The 18,089-nt window shown below is 43.2% G+C and overlaps 1 long non-coding RNA gene across 1 annotated transcript in view; it reads left to right on the forward strand.

Moving 5' to 3' along the window:
* Window positions 1-18,089, forward strand: part of LOC111561751 — a 35,317-nt gene that overhangs the window by 8,614 nt on the left and 8,614 nt on the right. The window contains exons 2-5 of the long non-coding RNA XR_006584362.1: window positions 1,288-1,360; window positions 4,412-4,496; window positions 5,122-5,264; window positions 17,798-18,029. This is a non-coding gene — a long non-coding RNA (uncharacterized LOC111561751). The remainder of the gene's footprint in view (window positions 1-1,287; window positions 1,361-4,411; window positions 4,497-5,121; window positions 5,265-17,797; window positions 18,030-18,089) is intronic.

An 18,089-nucleotide genomic window follows, 5' to 3' on the forward strand; every position in this document is an offset into this window, starting at 1 on the left:
GCCTGGGCTGGGATTATTGAGCAGATAATGACAGTATCAGTCTGGGTGGACCCTTGCCCCAACTCCTGGCTTCCCCCTGCACTCAGCAGACTCTCCAGAACTCACCTCACCAAGGCCTGGTTTGTGCCTTTCTCCTTCCTCAGAGCCAAGGTCACAAAGGGGAGGTGTCCAGGCGATGTCTGAACATGCAAGGTCACTCTGTGCTGGTCACCCAGGGTCTGTCTTCCTATCAAGGGGTCTGCTGCTCAGTGTAACATTTATTTAGAGACCACCTGAGACCCCCTACAAGCTGCCAGCTCGTGGAAGGAAGGCCCTTCTTGCCTTTGTCATCTCCATGTCCTTAGGGCGCAGAGCAGTTTCTAGTACATAATAGACACTCTGTAAATGTTTTCCAAATTGAAACACTGTTAATAAAAAAGTTGTGTTTTTTTAAAATCAGCCTTCTATTTCATTCAATTTATGTCCTGGTTTATGAATTGGTCATTGGAAGACTGAGTAAAGTCTTGAGGTTGTTACTTGGCCCATTATTTCCCAAACTATGTTTTGAGGAATGCTATGAGACACATCAACAGATATTCCAGAAAAATGAAAAGTTCTGTGGTCATAGAAGTTTGGGAAATAGTGGTTCAGTAAGTTCAACAGGTTTTTTAAATTGTATATTTCCTGAAAGCATAGATTCTTTTCTAGGTCTGGTTCCCTTCAAGATCTCCCCATCTGTGTGAGGTTCAGGCATACCTCTCCATTCTCACGATTGTTTAATGAGTAACTCTCAAACATGCACATCTGCACTCATACACAGAGTTATTTTCCCTAGTGGTCCAGAGTTTTCAAGGCCGCTTCTCTCACGGTGCCATAGTGTCTCAGCAAAGGGCCTCCCTCCCACTGCCAGGCCTCCTGATGGTTGGAAAACCCCATTTCCTCTAGTTCCTTACCTATAACCTAAAAAGTGCTAACATTTCTTTCATTTAAAGAAATCTTTCCCTGGAGTGCCTAGGTGGCTCAGTCGGTTAAGCATCTGACCTTGGCTCAGGTCATGATCTCATGGTTTGTGAGTGCAAGCCCCACATCAGGCTCTCTGCTGTCAGCACAGAGCCCACTTCAGGTCTTCTGTTCCCCTTTCTCTCTGCCCCTGCCCTGCTCGCACTCTCTCTCTTTCAGAAGTAAATAAATAAACTTGAAAAAAAAATAAAGAAATCTCTTCCTGACCATACCACACCCTCAAGCTGTCGCTCCATTGCTCTCCTTCTCTTTGACTTGAAACTTATGTGAACATTGCTCTCATCCAAGGTCACACCCCCTTTCTGAGGGGTCCTGAGAGACTGAAGATCCATCCAAGCTCCAGAGCTCCATCCAGGATTAGGTGAGAACTTTGCTGTGAGTGTTTCAATACCCTAACTTCTCCCTCAGTTTAATTCTGCTTTTTCATGCCCTTCATTGTGTTTATTCTGAGATTATTCCCCCAGTAAGTTTATTATATGTTAATATCCATATCAGAGTCTGCTTTCCAGGAAATCTGACCCACAGCAGACAGTTCCTGGAATGTCCAAGAATGCAAATGTTAACATGAAACTTTTGAGCTGATTGCTGGCAATAAGAATGCCATCACTCATGGTAGATAAAGCACATATGTTTTCCTGGCAAAAGGAGGCAGTGTGATTGTTAAAATTTTCCCCATGGTAAACTGAGAAGGTATACAAGTGTACTTCCATACAGTGATGGGTCAGGTGTTTGGGTAATAAGGAGAAAACATCCATGAAGAGAATGGAATTGGATGGGTGTGGTTGGAAGCAACTGACGTTTTTGAAGAAAGATAAGGGTGAGTAAAGATTTTGGTAGATTTGTAGACAAAACCAAGAAAATATTTAATTTCCAAAATAATGATAATGTCTAATGTCTGTTTGGGGCAAAGAGAATAGAACTATAATATGGACAAAAATAGTGTGTAAGTGTGGAGAAGTGGGTGATCAGATTTAAGGCATTCTAAGCACATGGTATTTTTTGAGAAAAAGGTAATGGAACTATTTAACTTTGGTGAAAAGAATAGGAATGGATAAAAGAAAAAAATGCAATTAATCCAAAGAAGGTAAGAAGAGTGGGCATAAGACAGTAAAAGTGGTATGAATAGAAAAGACAAATAGAAAAAAATAGACAAATAGAAATAAGAGAGTAGAAATAAATGCAAATCAATCAGTAATCCAAATAAATGTAAATGGATTAAACTCTATTGTTAAAACACAAAGACTCTCAGGCTATATAAAACCAAAATTTAGCACATGCTTTCCATAAAAGACTCAATTATAATGTATGAACACAGACAAGTTTTAAAGTCAGAGGCTAGAAAAAAATATAACAGGAAAAATATTAACCAAGGGAAAGCAGGGTTAGTGAAATTGATGCAAATTAAAATAGACTTTGAGGGGAAAACTTTAAAAAGATAATCACTTAGCATGATACTATGAAGTTCAATTTATCAGGAAGATAGTTGAAAACCCATTTATCTAAGAGCATAGCTTCAAAATATGTAAAGTCTTTGTTAGATCTACAAAGAGTTATTAACAAATCCTTCACTATTTTAATACAGCTTTCTTGGTTATAGATAGATCAAGCAGGAAACAACATTGGCAAAGATATTTGAGATTTGAATAGCACTATTAAAAAGCTTTAAGAAATTGCCTTCGTTTACTACTGTCTTACCTCCGTCTCCACCCCTACTCCTGTCCAGTTTCCTCCTTTATTCCAAATATGTCCCCGTCACTCTTGCTTCTCTTTTATTTGCTTATCCCAGGGAAGCTCTTGTTTGTGTTCTGTACCTCAGTTTTATTCTTTGCCTCTGATTTTAGGCTCTACTCATACCCTTAATGTGGCTTCCTTAGCTTCTTAAGCAAGTCTCTTCTCTTCCAGTATCTTAGTAGAAAGAAGCCCTTGGTAAGCAGGGCCAGACTTTCACCTCTCACCTTTCTCAAACTTTAAAGTGAGTGGGGGTGGCGGGGGTGGGGGTGGGGTGGGCAGGTTCTGACACCACATAAATGCCGGTGGTGAGTTAAGTTAGGTAAGTACTCATAAATGTATATAGAATAAAAAGAGTAAACATGAACTTATTTGAAGAATTGTCCCCCAGCATCCTTTATGTCCAGACAAAAGTACTTGGTCTTGTCATATCCTAATCCCTAAATGCAGAGAACTTGATCAACCTTCACTCTTCCAGCCCTGCATCTGTACACATTCCAGGTCTTTATATTTCTTCTCTATTTACTCCACATTTCCTACCACTTAGTGCCCTTCATGGGATTTGAGAGTCTGGGAATGGTTTCTCCAGTACGTCTTGTGACAGGAACAGCAGTGACAGATGGAAACCGTTCGTAATATCTACCACATATGCTGGGCTCTCTCAGATGACAGTTTCTTAGAAAATGAAAATTCATCTGGCAATAAATAACAAGGGCTACAAAGCTGTTCCTACTCTTCGATCCAGTAATTCTACTGCTGGGAATTTATTTCACGGAAATAAGGAGAAAAAAGTAATCTGTCTAAAGATGTTCATAGCAGTACAACTCATAAGAAAGGAAAATAGAAACAATCCAAATGCCACTGGAGAAATGGCAGGGCAAATTTTGACATTATCACAATGGAATACTCTAGAGCTATTAAAAATGACAAATATATACAACAGGCCAATTCTTAGAAATGTACTTGGGAGGTAACCTACAGTGAGAGGCAGCGGACCGGAAAACATTTAGTGAGTGTCTGTTGCATAAAAGACACTTCAAATGCTAAAAGGTGATAGGATTATCTGGGTCCAAGGATGAGGAAACTGAGGTTCAAGGGATTTAGTGCCCTGCCTCGAGAGGAACTAGAATTCAAGCTTGGATCTCTCTGATTCCAAAGTCCATGTCCTCCTGCAAATGCAGCTCCTGGCTGGTTTCATTTTCTAGAAAAGATAAAAAGAAAACAGAGAGTGATCCAAAGAGATTCAAGTTTATTTTTAATTGTCTTATTAATAAATATTTGTTTAAATTTAAATTAGACAAAGAAGAAATAAAGTGAGATCTGTCTGGTCTACGAAGCTGGACTAGGCAGTCCCCTATTAGGATCTGTGTCATGTAGAAGTCCACGCTAATTATCTCTCCATTGTGCATCCAAATCATTTGAGGGGCTTGTTTAGTTCACACATGCCCTCTCTTCACCCCACCCTCCCATCCTGCAGTAAAACCCTATGTCTACGCCATAATGAGTTATTGTTGCTGGTAGAAACACCAATATTTATTTTTTTTATTTGTTTGGAGTCCAAAACAAAGACTAAAAAATCACTGGTTATAGATTTTCCTCAAAAGGTCCCTGTGAAATCCCAAGAGCTTGTATTTCAGATGGGAAGAATAAGTGTTTTCTTATACTAAACGTGCCTCTTGTACAGGTGACGTTGGATGAAATGGAGGATGCATGGTGTTTGTGTGGATTTTAGAGTAAGCGTTCTGGTCTTGGCCCAACTGCAATTGTAGGTAAGAAGTATTTTAAAGACACACACACACACACACACACACACACACACACACACACACAGTCGCTGGGTTTGTCCTCAGAAACTCTTAGAATGGCATGTTTATCTTGCCCTTTACCCTCACAGAGTTTAATTTTGTAACCAAGGAAATGTCCTGGTTCTTGGGCTAACAGTTTCTCAGCAGAAGATGAACATTAAAAATGTTTTGTTCCTAAAGATCTTGTGCTCCTTGCCTGCTATCGACTGAATATTTGTGCCCCCTAAACTATATGTTAAAACCTAATTCCCAATGTGGTGATATTTGGAAGTTGGGCCTTTGGCAGAGCCCTCGTGAACTGGGAATAGTATCCTTAAAAGAGAGGTCCCAGAGAGCCCTCTCTTCCCCTCTAGCCATGTCAGGTTATAGCAAGAAGACAGCTGTTTGTGAATCCGGAAATGGGCCCAACAGACACCGAATCCACCAGAACCTCGATCTTGGACTTTCCAGTCTCCAGAACTCTGAGAAATAAGCTTTTGTTGTTATAAACCATCCACTATGCAGTTTTCTGTTACAGCAGCCAGAACGGGTGAAGACATTGGCTTATGCCTATGTTTTGACTCATTGTCCTCTCGTCGTGCACCCAAAGTTACAGTGACAACAGTCCTTCTGACATTTCCTGAGGCCACCTGCACCTGCACTCCAGCTGGCTGACTTCACTACCTCCTCCTTAATTGTTTCCGATTGGAGAAGCAATTGGATCACATACTTGAAGTGACCAGTGAATAAAGGGTAAGGAGCTGTTTTAAAGTGGCAGCCTCATGGTTCCTCAAGAGTCTATAAAACTAACCTAGGCAGAAATGATAGAGGTCTCCAGGCTCAAGGGCAACAGATACAGAAGACCCTTGTCATCAGAGCACCAGCTTCTGAATTGTCTTCCCATGGGTGCCCTTAGAAGGCACCTTCCGGGCCAGAAGCTGTTCCATTAATGACTTTGCAGAAGTAGCAAGGTGAGGTTGCTGGGAGAAGTCAGGGAATATGAGTTCCTGAAACTCTTGCAATTGGCTGATCTACTGCCCTTCTGTCTTCATGCTGACATGACCACATCCTTTTATCAAGTGGCAGGTAGCTGGGATTTTTTACTTCACTATTGCACATACATAGGAAGGAAACTATAACCATAGAGCTCCAGAGCAGGCAGAACAGATGTGAAAGTCAGGATCTTGGGCAGGGATCACAGGGCAGGAGATAGAAGCCTATGCTGTACAGACTTCTAAGAGCCACTAGCAGATACAATGACTTATTGGTAGTGCGACTTTGGGCCAGGTACTCAACCTCTCTGACCTTGAAGTTCCTTCTAGAGAATAAGGCTCATTCTTCCCATGTTGCAGAGTTGTTACAAAGATTAGAGAGCATGTGTCTAACATGCCTGGCTATCCATAGCCACTACATGAATGAGATTTATTTTCATTGTCATTGTGCAATGTTTTATTGGATTCTCTCCCTCTCCTTTTTGCTTCCTAAGGTGAACTGACCGTGAATCAATGGGAAAGCAGGCAGGACAAGTGTCACCAGCTGTGATGGCTAATTTTATGTGTCAGCTTGACTGGCCATGGGGTGCCCAGACATTTGGTCAAATATTTTTTGGATTTGCCCGTGAGGCTCTTTTTGGATAAGATTAACATTTGAATCAATAGACTGAGTAAAGCAGATTGCACTCTCTTATGTGGGTGGGCCTCATGCAATCGATTGAAGGTCTGAAGAGAACAGAAAAAGCTGAGTAAGAGGGAACTCCTGCTTGACTGCTGCCCTGGGACTTGAACTGAAACATTGGCTCTTCTTGGGTCTTGAGACTGCAGGTTTTCAGGCCAGAAGTTACACTGTTGCCTGTCTTGATTCTCAAGCCTGTGAACTTGGACTAGAACTACAACACTGGTTCTCCTGGGTTTCCGACTTTGTGATTATAGATTTTGGGACTTCTCAGCCTCCATAACTACGTGAGCCAATTCCTTAGAATCAATCAGTCAATCAATCAATCACCCTGTTTCTCTGGAGAATCCTGACTAGTACAGCAGCTTAGAGCTTTGATTTTAGGGGACAGGCCTCAGGGAAGACATGCGGAGCCAGGGGAGGCCTTCCACATTGGGAAAGGAGAGCCAGAATGCAGGAGACAACAGCAGGGATGATAAGGAAGGAAGGAAAACTTTGCCCCCTTTTCTTGTTTGCCCACTTTAACTGCCAGACATAGTCTGACCTGTTCTGGCTCCTGTGAGTATTCTAGGAACAGTGCCTGTTCAGCTAAGCCCAGAATGACCTTAATACGGAAACAGGCAGAAAGAATTGTCCCACCCTCTGTGTGCTCTGAGCATTTTGTACATAGTAGAACTATACCCATGCAATATTCCATCATATTTTAGTAACATGCCTGTCTCTCTTACTGGTCTGTGAGCTCTGTGAGGAGAAGGATAGGGTCAGATCCGTCCCTGTTTCCTCAGTGCCTTGCTTAGGATCTGGCATCGTGCCTGGCTCAGAGCAGACACTTCTCTGAGTGTCTGCACTTCTGTGCTTTGAAATCATAGATTAGTAGTTGGGTGATGGAAACACCTCATTCTTTCCCTCCTTCCCACACATGTGCCTCATCTATTTCTCAGATTTAAAGGAATTTGAACCAAATAGGCTCTTTTGGATCAGGTTGGGCTAGGCTGTTGTACTAACAGCCCACTCTAAAATCTCAGTGACTTAACACAAGTTTATTTCTGACTCATGAAAAGTCCCCTGTGGTTATGGGCGACTCTCCAGGGCAGCTGTTCTCCATACAGTGTCTCCACAATCCCACACTCCTTTGATTTGGTGTCCCCATCATCTCAACATAAGGCAGGGTGAGAGCTTGTGGAGAAAACACATTCTCTCAGCTGTGCTTCAGCCTGGAAGTGCTAGCTGTCACTTCCTCTCACTTCCTGTGGCTAGATCTACTCACATGGCCACACCTAACTGCAAAATTGTTGGGATGACTAGTCTTCTATAGGCCCAGGCAGGAAGAGAGAACTGGATATTGGTGTGTGCTAACCATGCCTACCACAAAGGCTCAAAGCTGAAATACAGGACAGCCAAATTCAAAGTGAGAAAACTAGCAAAATTTGTAGTTCTTGTTATGATACATATATTAAGTTATTTATTCATCCAACGATATTTATTGAACACCTACTAGATGTCAAATGTTGTTCTTGGTACTGGGGCATGGCAGTGAATAAAACAAGTCTCTGACATCATGAGCTTACGGTCTAATGGGGAGAGACATGCCGGAAATAGGTATATAAGCTCTCAGAGAGTTATACAGGTTATCAAGGAAAATAAAAGTGATAAAAGGCTATAGAGGGATAGAGGAAGTTGCTATTTTGAATATGGCAGTAGAGGAAGTCCTTGCTGATAAGAGATTTGGTGAAGTGAGGGAGACTTGCCAGTGCATGGGGGAGGGGAGGCAGTAGTGCAAGCAGAGGGAAGACACAGTGCAATGGTAAACTTATTAATTGGGTTCATTCATCAAACACTTATTGAGCTCTTACCACTCACTATGCCAGCTGGTGGTACACATATGAATGAAATCCAGACGGTGGCCTCCAGCAATCCACAGTCCAGGAGAGGAGACAGCTGAAGAGTCAGAAGGGACACAAAAGAGAGAATTGCAATTTCCATCTGGGTGGAGAAGGGTCAGGGAATATGTTATGCAAGAGGTGACTTGATGGTCTAAAGTGGAAATTAGGAAAATCAGCCAGTAAAATAATCGTGTCATATGCGTTATCTACTGCTATGTAACAGAATACCCCAAATTGTGGTCAAACCCACAACATTGTATTATTTCTCATGATTCCGTGGATTGGCTGGGTTCTACTGGAAAATTCTTCTGGTGCATGTCATACTGACGGGGTCACTCATGTGGTTGCATTTAGCTAGGAACCTGGTGTGGGCTATGTAACCAAGGTAGTTTCATTCCCGTGCCTGGTGCTACACTGAGGTGGCTGGAACATCTGGGGCTGACTGGGCTTCTCTTTCTCTCCATGGGATCTCCCATCTAGTCCAACTGAAATTTCTTTTACATGGTGGCTAGATCCCAAGAGGCTTTAAGACATCAAAGGGCTAGGACACTTGTGTGGCTCAGTCAGTTAAGTGTCTGACTCTTAACTTTGGATCAGGTAATGATCTCATGGTTTGTGAGATCAAGTCCCATGTCAGGCTCTGTGCTGACAGCAAGATGCCTGCTTGGGATTCTCTCTCTCCTTCTCTCCCTGTCTCCACCTTAAAATAAATAAATAAACTAAAAAAAACAAACAAACCTCAAAGGGCTAGAAGTCACGGTGTCACTTTCACTGCCTTTTAGTGGTCAAAACTGGTCAAAAAGCCAGCCCAGATTCAATGGGAAATAGACTCGACTTCCATGCCCCCAGGGATGGGAAGAATTGGTACAGATGATATTATCAGACAACTACCACAAACATTGACAATATAGAAAAGCAAGTATGTCTGTGTGCTCCCACACTGTCCTTTCTCCATAACATGAGTCAATGGCAACAACACGAATTGTCCCACCACACTTACCTGCTGAGTCTAGGATCTTTTAAGTCAGCTGCCCAGGTAGGCTGAACAGAGTCAGGACAAGAGATGAAATCCATTTGCCACCCAGCCATAAAGGAATATATCAGCTGCCCAAATTGTACCTATGATATAAATATGCTAACTCTGTAGGTATTATGTCTGCAAATGAACTAGGGAAGGGCAAGTGGCAGGATGTGGATGATGCTTTTTGTCCTATTTTTGTGATAAGTAGGCAGTTTTAAATACCAAGGGATATAAAAAATTTTTAAATGATTATTCTGCAGGACAAGGACAAAAAAGGAAAAGAAAACTTTATGAGAGGAGGTTGGGGTAGAGAGCAAGAATGGCTGGCCTAGAGAGAGGGGAATTCAGAGGGGCTCAGAAAAGGAGGCAGGTGACATAGGCATGTCAAGGGGTCCTGGAAAAAACAATTTTGGTCTAAGCTCTGGAGACTGTACTTGGTTTCCAGCCAGAATGAGCTTGGCATTCCCCAGCTTTGGGGCTTGGGGAAATCATCGAGCTGGGCTTAGAGGTATAACAGGTTGGAATGCAAAGGCAGCTTTATGTGTCCAACTCAGCTAGCCGAATTCTGCAGCAAACTCGGTACCTGCATTTGACCTGCTTCCAAGAGGTTTGAATCCCCAAATGTACCATAATGTGTTAAAGTCAGTTTTGTGCTCTAAACTGCTGAGAGTGTTATATTTCAGGCACCTCATCGTAAAAGAAGGTTATAGAACAACAGCTAACGCTGTGCTCATAAGGATAGAAGCAAAAGAGGAGAAATGTATGCTATTGCCTTTGGTGGTGATGGCAATTGAATTAACTAGACACCAAAGTGAGGGGCCAAGGAGTTTCCTGAGAGCTCATGTATTTATGGTATCTCCTAAGCCTTTAAATTATAGATATTTTAGCCCTGTCCCTTTAGCAAAACCAAATCCTAACGTGGAGGCACTGTGTGTAATTTAAGGCAGGAATGTCTTTCCCTTTGCCCCAGGCAGCGGTGCTGTGGTGGGAAACATGTTGGATCAGGAGTCAGGAGGGTACTACCCAAGGGGCGTCTGCAGTTTTGGCATCCTCTAAGACTTGGACTTGAAGCCAGACCCTGCCATTTCCTGGCTGGATGGCCGGCATGCCTCACTTGATGAATTTGTAAGGTGGTAGCATGATACCTCTTTTCAGGGTTATTGTGAAGATAAATATCTTCAAAGTATCCATGGTAAAGAAGCAATATCTGCAGGGCACATGTCACCTAGCATGGGCTCTCGTCAACTCATTCATGTTTATCAGCCCACAGGCCTTCAAATGAATGAATCTCTTTCTTAGTCAAATCATTTGAATTCTGCTGCAGCTTAGTTAGAGGGACCTAGTCCAGCTGCTGAGTGGTCCCAGATGTAGTGGTCCAGGACCCCCTCCCTAACAAATACAAAGAGATCCTTTCGTGTTGAGGCTTCAAGTTGACTCTCTATGAGGCCAGATCACCATAGGTTCTGGAATTCAGGGAAAAAATTTTCCCCAGATAAAACAGAAAATTGTATTTCCTGACATCTCAGCCACCATCTGGGTTTTCTTCCACATCAAGTATCATATTTTGGCTACTGTACCCTGTTAAAACATTTACCATAAGCTCTCCCCCAGGGTATTTCAAGGCCCTCCCCATAAAACTTTCTAAGCAGAAAAATCCTTTGGGAATACGAGGGCCGGTCATGGATTAGGACAGGATTGAAACCCTTCAGCTCATGACATAGGAAACCTTCCCTGTTGGGGCCTTCACAAGGGTATTTTATTGAGGGATTTCTTCTTTTGTTTTACTATAAGTGTAATGTTGTTGTAAGTCCCAAATATTTCCGTATTGCTATCTGCTGTTGTGTTTGTCAGGTCTGTCTGGTGGAGAGGAGGCTCAAGACTTAGTTAAGATTCTCTCCTGGAGATTTTAGAAATACTCCCTTTGTTTCTGGTTTCAAGGTATCTGCCACTAAGTTTCAGTCTTGCATCCATTTACTATCTTCTGGTGGCAAAGAGGTCCTGGGAAATTATCTGTTCATTAAGCACACATTGGATGTTCACCAGGAGCCAGGCACTGTCCGAGACATGGGATGCAGAGAACAGTGAGACAGCTCTTGTCCTTGGAGTCCTCACTGTCTAGTGAAGGTTGCACCTCTGATCAAGGGCCTTTCCTGTCCTTAGAAAGGCTGATTAGGGGTGCCTGCGTGGCTCAGTCGGTTAAGCATCCGACTTTGGCTCAGGGCATGATCTCGTGGTTCATGAGTTCAAGCCCCGCATCGGGCTCTGTGCTGACAGCTCAGAGCCTGGAGCCTGTTTCAGATTCTGTGTCTCCCTCTCTCTCTCTGACCACCCCCCCCCCCCCGTTCATACTCTGTGTCTCTCTGTCTCAAAAATAAATAAACGTTAAAAAAAAAATTAAAAAAAAAAAAAAAAGAAAGGCTGATTAGCCTGTATGTAACTGTGATTTGATACAGGTACAGATAGATTGATTTCTTTACTACCTGTAAGGTGGAATGAATAACCCAGAGCCTAGCATGCTGGCCTAAATATGGCCACCACATTTAGTTAAGGTCATGCTAGATGCTGTAATGAGTAACAGCTCCTCCCAAATGTATAATGGACCAACAGAATAGAAATTCATTTCTCGTTCACATCAAGCTCAGACATATCTGTTTACCAAGGTGCTCTTCTCCCAAGAGGGTTGCAGGATCCCAGTGTCCACAGGACCCTCTGCCGTCTACCAGCCGATGGGAGAAGTGGGAGTAGAAAGCACATCTACTTCTTAAATACTCAGACATAAAAGTGATATACATTGCTTTTGTCCACATTTTATTGGTGAGAACAAGTCACATGGCCATAGCATGATGCAAGGGGAAAGGGAGACCTGGCTTGGCAGTCACTTCCTGCAACATCTGTCCACTATGGATGGGGAACAGGTCACGTTGTTGGGTAACTAGCTGTCTTAGTCACTTCTGCTTTTCACTGGTAGGTAAAAAAAGAAAACTTTAATTAGCTTCTCATCAATTTGCCCCTCTCACTCCCTGTTTCTTGGATCTCCAGGATCTTATAATTCCCTTTCTAGTATGATGGGATTAAAAGAACCTGGCACCTGGCTGGCTTGCTTGGTAGAGCATATGACTCTTGATCTCAGGGACATGAGTTCAAGCCCCATGTTGGGCATAGAGCTTACATTAAAAAAAAATAGATCAATGAAATAAAAGAACTCCGAGTTGGAAGTCAGATTTGGGTTCTATAATTACTAACACTAACCCCCAGGATAATCTTGAGCAAGTCATTCTCCTTCCATGTGTCTCAGTTTCCTTATCTGTAAAATAAAGATAGTAATACCTCCTATACAGGGGTGTTTTGAAGATTAAATGTGATTCGCCTCCAAAGTGCCTAGCAGAGTGCCTGACAAATAAGAGAAACTCAATGTATATTTACTTATTAACTGAGTCAATGATGAAAGAAATTTTTATCAGCTGTTTCCTACTAACTTCCATTGGTTCCTGTGATAGCGTTTCTTGACATTATTTGGTTAAGTGGTGTAGGTGGGGAAGGTCGTGGGAAGGAACTGGAATTCTCCAGGTACCCAATAAAGTCACTGAGGGCAGGAGCTGTGTGTAAGCTCCTTTGTGTATGTCCTCCCCACCCCCTGTAGTGTGTCTGTATGGAGAGGATGCCTAGTAAGGCCATGCCGGATGAATGAATTTTGTTGAATTATGGATAAGTGGCTACACCATTTTCTCCAAGGGGCTGAACACTGAGGTGACCCCAGTTAGGGCCATAGACCAGAGTTGGGGTTGTCTGACTTCCAAGAATCAGAATATTTTTGTTCTTTTCGTTCCAGGGTGTGAGGCAACATTTCCAAGGTGGGGAAGTCAGTGTTGGTACTTTCCTGGCTGAAAGTGTGAGAGCACCCTTTCACTCACCAGGCAGATAGCTTTGGGCCTCTAGGCTGACTTTATTTAACAAATTGTCCACTTGGGTATTCAAAGCTATGAGTCTTTCTAGCAAATCATAAGCAACTGCGGTTGGGCTTGTGTTAGACTTGGTTTCAAGTCCCGAATGTGCCACTCACTTAACAGGGCTGAGTGGCAGAGTGGAAAGAGCATGGGCTTTGTAGTCCAACAGCTCTGGCTTCAAACCTGGCTTGCCAGGAAGGCTTTAGATGTCTTATTCAACCATCCCAAGCTTCAGTTTCCTCATCTGCAAAATGGGAACCATAGTCCTGCCACTCTCCCTTTCTGTCTCCCTCTGTCACAGGGTTGTTGAGGGACAGATTAGGGTAAAGGTTGAGAGGTTATGCTCTGGAGGCAGACTCCCTGGGCTCCTATAATTGTGGGCTAGTTATTTAAACTTTCTGTGCCTCAGCGTCCCCATTTGTAAAATGGTGACAATAATACTCTCTACTCTAAATGCTTACTGTGTGGGATAACTGGGTTAATTAATGTGAAATGCTTAGAAGAGAGCCTGGCACAAAATAAACAGTCAACTGCAATGAGTAATAATGGATGTTATTAATATTATTAGGGTCATCATCAAGAGAATTAAACGAATATAGAGTTATTTGCTAACTCCAAAGCCACAGATCTTAAGTTTCATTACTAAAGCATTCATTAGGCCTTCCCCTACCCCCACCCAGCTCTATTTCCTGGCCTCTCTGGAATCATGGGAAATTTCTCAGCATCGAGGGAACATTTGCTTGATTTTTAGGCTTCTGGTTACTGTGGCCAAGAGCAGACGGGCTTCTTCCAGGTCCGAGCTGTGTTCTGGTGCTTTTGGCCCATTGTGTTTGGAGTACATGTTTCCTTCGGTGCATCTCCTAATTGCACAAACCAGAGCACTTCCCACCGTGGGTTTACACTGTCCCTGGAGTGGCAGGGAACTGGCCGCAGACCAGCACCACAGACTACAGAGGAGAAACTAGGGTGTCAGGATTTCTCTTAGTGTGAGCCATGTTCGGATACTCCACCCTGGGAAAGAGGGCGGGCATGGAGTTAGTGGCAGGAAAGACCATACGCCCAGAGGGAGGCTAAGAGTGTGAGGCTTGAGGTCTGACCAGCCTGTGTTTGAGTCTCAGCTTTCCCTTTCCATAGCCATGTTACATTGGTTCATTGACTTCTGTTTGAGCCTCAGCATGTTCATCTATAAACGGGCATAATAATACCTATTCTATAGACTTGTGGCGAGCATAAGATGTGATGATTCAGTGTCTGCCACATAGCAAGCATTCAAAGAATATAAACTAAAGTCAGTTGGCAAGGGGTCAGCAAACCTGGGACCTGATAAAATGCTACCAATGTTCTGCAAGGCAATGGGCAAGTTGGTTGACTTCTCTGGGTGGTAATTTTCTTCACTTGTAAAGTAAGTGTGGTGGTTTTATACCATGTCAACTTAGCTAAGCTGGGATCCTGGTTCCCAGAATTCCCTTCCCTTTATTTAACAAATTGTCCACTTGGGTATTCAAAGCTATGAGTCTTTCTAGCAACTCATAAGCTGGTGGATTCCATTTCAAGTTGGCTCCAAGGCACATTTTGCTAGATTTGGAAGGTGGGAGTGAAGCAGGAACCCTTTTCTTTTTTTTTTTTTCAATATATGAAGTTTATTGTCAAATTGGTTTCCATACAACACCCAGTGCTCATCCCAAAAGGTGCCCTCCTCAATACCCATCACCCACCTTCCCGTCCCTCCCATCCCCCATCAACCCTCAGTTTGTTCTCAGTTTTTAAGAGTCTCTTATGCTTTGGCTCTCTCCCACTCTAACCTCTTTTTTTTTTTTTCCTTCCCCTCCCCCATGGGTTTCTGTTAAGTTTCTCAGGATCCACATAAGAGTGAATACATATGGTATCTGTCTTTCTCTGTATGGCTTATTTCACTTAGCATCACACTCTCCAGGTCCATCCACGTTGCTACAAAGGGCCATATTTCATTCTTTCTCATTGCCACGTAGTACTCCATTGTGTATATAAACCACAATTTCTTTATCCATTCATCAGTTGGTGGACATTTAGGCTCTTTCCATAATTTGGCTATTGTTGAGAGTGCTGCTGTAAACATTGGGGTACAAGTGCCCCTATGCATCAGTACTCCTGTATCCCATGGGTAAATTCCTAGCAGTGCTATTGCTGGGGCATAGGGTAGGTCTATTTTTAATTTTTTGAGGAACCTCCACACTGTTTTCCAGAGTGGCTGCACCAGTTTGCATTCCCACCAACATTGCAAGAGGGCAGGAACCCTTTTCAAGCTGTGGCAGGCACTGTGGCAGCACATGCACTTTGCTGCTGATCTCCTAACTCAGCTAGTTGACAGAGGTGGGCCCACAGGGCCTCTAGCTCCTCCTAGATCCTCCTAGATCCTCGATCCTAGCTTTGTCAAGTCCTGGCCAGAGTATGTGTAGTTGGGTGCAAAGGGCACAGCTTCTCCTACAGCTCATCCATGACACTGAGATTGGAGGTGGCAGAAGACAGACAAGGGTTCCAGTCAATCTACATGAGGTCCAGATTTTTCATGTGGGTTCCGGTTTGTTCTTGCTCGTATCACTTCACATCTAGCTTTCCTTCCCAACTTGCAGTCCACTGACCTGTGTCAACAGTAGGCACAACACCCAACACACTTCTCCGGCAGTTCATACACTTGCAGAAGGTCTTAATTCTCGAACAAATCCCTTATTTTCTGTCTCTGATTCCACATCTCTGCTTGAAATCTCACTGATACAGTAGGGATAGTAGCAGCAATTTCACAAGACTGCTTTTCACAAGGACCAAATGAGGTTGTGGATGAGAAATTGTTTTGAAAAGTATAATGCAGGTTATGTGTATGTGGTCCCTTTATTTTTTATTTAAAAAAAACATTTATTTTTATTTTTTTAATGTTTTATTTTTGAGACAGAGAGAGACAGAGCATGAACAGGGGAGGGTCAGAGAGAGAGGGAGACACAGAATCCGAAACAGGCTCCAGGCTCCGAGCTTGTCAGCACAGAGCCCAACGCGGGGCTTGAACTCACGGACCACGAGATCATGACCTGAGCCGAAGTCGGCAGCTTAACCGACTGAGCCACCCAGGTGCCCCTATTTTTTTTTTTAAATCATATATGGGAAATTTTTTTAGTAAAACTCAAAAGTATAATGCTTGCAAATATTTTTAAAAGCAGAACTCTTGGTCTCCCCATGACCTGCTCCACTGTCTTCTTTCCAGTGGCTCAGGCCAAAATCTGGGTTCATCCTTGACATCATTCTCTCCTACACATCATTTCTTCTATTCAGACTCCTGTCACTTCTCACCATCTCCACCACTAGCTCCCTACTCCAAGCCACCATGCCTCTTGTAGAGATTATGTTCTTCTCATGGCCTCCCTGTTTCCACAAGGACTAATCCAGTTAGACCCAAGCTGGATCACATCATGCTCTGCTCACAGCCCTCTGGGTGGCTTTCCCCTTCCATGATGCCACAAACCTTGTCTATTACTGCTTCTTTGAACTCATTCCCTCCCGCCATCTCCCTGGCTCACTCTCCTCTAGCCACAATGGCCACTTGCCACTCTCCAAATATACCAAATGTGTGCCATTACTTACAATGGGACAACATCTTTCAGAGAGGAGGAATCGGACATTGGAACGATTGCTGTCTTGCATTACTGTTGGCATAGACACATCTGGGATGTCACTTGCTACCCATACACAAGTATTTACCAGTAAACTATATGACCACAGACCAAAGCTGGATGTCATTCTGGAAAGTGCTTTTTACCAGAAATTAAATGCAACTGGAACTGACTGTTAGTATTATGGTTATCAATGATAATTTAGAGTTTAATCAGTACAGTCCACAATAACATCTCATGTCTTTTGGCTATCCAGGATTTTCAGAGTGCTTTTGTGTCCATTATCTTTTTTAAGCCTCACAACAACACTAGCAGCTAGGCATTTTCTCCCTTTTTACAGATAGGAAAACGGAGACTCCCAGGAATCTGTTGACTCACTTAGAATTCGAGAGCTAGTGTTTGACAAGGGTAAAGCTAAAAAGCAGGTTTCCTAGGTGCCTGAGTGGCTCATTTGGCTGAGTGTGTGACTTTTGATTTCATCTCGGGTCATGATCTCATGGTTTGTGAGTTTGAGCCCCAGGTCGGGCTCTGTGTTGACAGCACGAAGTCTGCTTTGGATTCTCTCTCTCTCTCTTTCTCTCTCTGTCCCTGCTCCACTTGTGCTCTCTCTCTCTCAAAAATAAATAAACATTAAAAAAATGAACAAGAAAAATAAAAAGCAGGTTTCCTGACGTCAGGCTCAGCATTCTTTCCTTTTACTACAGTTAGGAGCTACTTATAAGGCCAAACTCAGTTAAAAGCAGGGCTGGATAGAATGAAAAAAATTGTGCATTCTTCATTGCCACCATCCAAGATTGAAACTGTTCCCACCATGCCCAAACCCCAAAGTTGACACTTTTTTTTTTAGATGGCAAATATCCTGGGGCGCCTGGGTGGCTCAGTCAGTTGAGCATCTGACTTTGGCTCAGGTCATGATCTCACAGTCCATGGGTTCGAGCCCCACATGGGGCTCTCTGCTGACAGCTCAGAGCCTGGAACCTGCTTTGGATTCTGTGTCTGAGAGTTTCTCCACAGAGAAAATAACATTTTGTCTTGTGGAAATTAGGAAGAGTGAGAATGGAGAAGTGTGGGGAAGCATATGGTTCAGGTGAGTTGAATAAGTACATTATTATCCTTGTTTTATGAACAGGTAGTATGACTCAAGGTGCTCACACTTGAAGCTGACGAGGAGCAAAGCTGTCATATCATGTTTCTCATGTAAATAAGGACGTTGGATAAATATCACTGAACTCTTTTCTAATACACCATGTGCCGACTTGTGGAGCTTCTGCAGCAAAGCCAGGAAGCCCTGAACGTGCATCGTTTCGATACTTGCTGTTTATTACTAATAAGCATTGTCATTTACTGGACACCGATGTTAGGTATCATGCTTTACCCGTACTCTCTCATTTAACTACCTCTTCCCCCAACCCACTGGGAAG

This window comes from Felis catus, chromosome C1, assembly GCF_018350175.1.
Source record: "Felis catus isolate Fca126 chromosome C1, F.catus_Fca126_mat1.0, whole genome shotgun sequence".
Lineage (NCBI taxonomy): Eukaryota > Metazoa > Chordata > Mammalia > Carnivora > Felidae > Felis > Felis catus.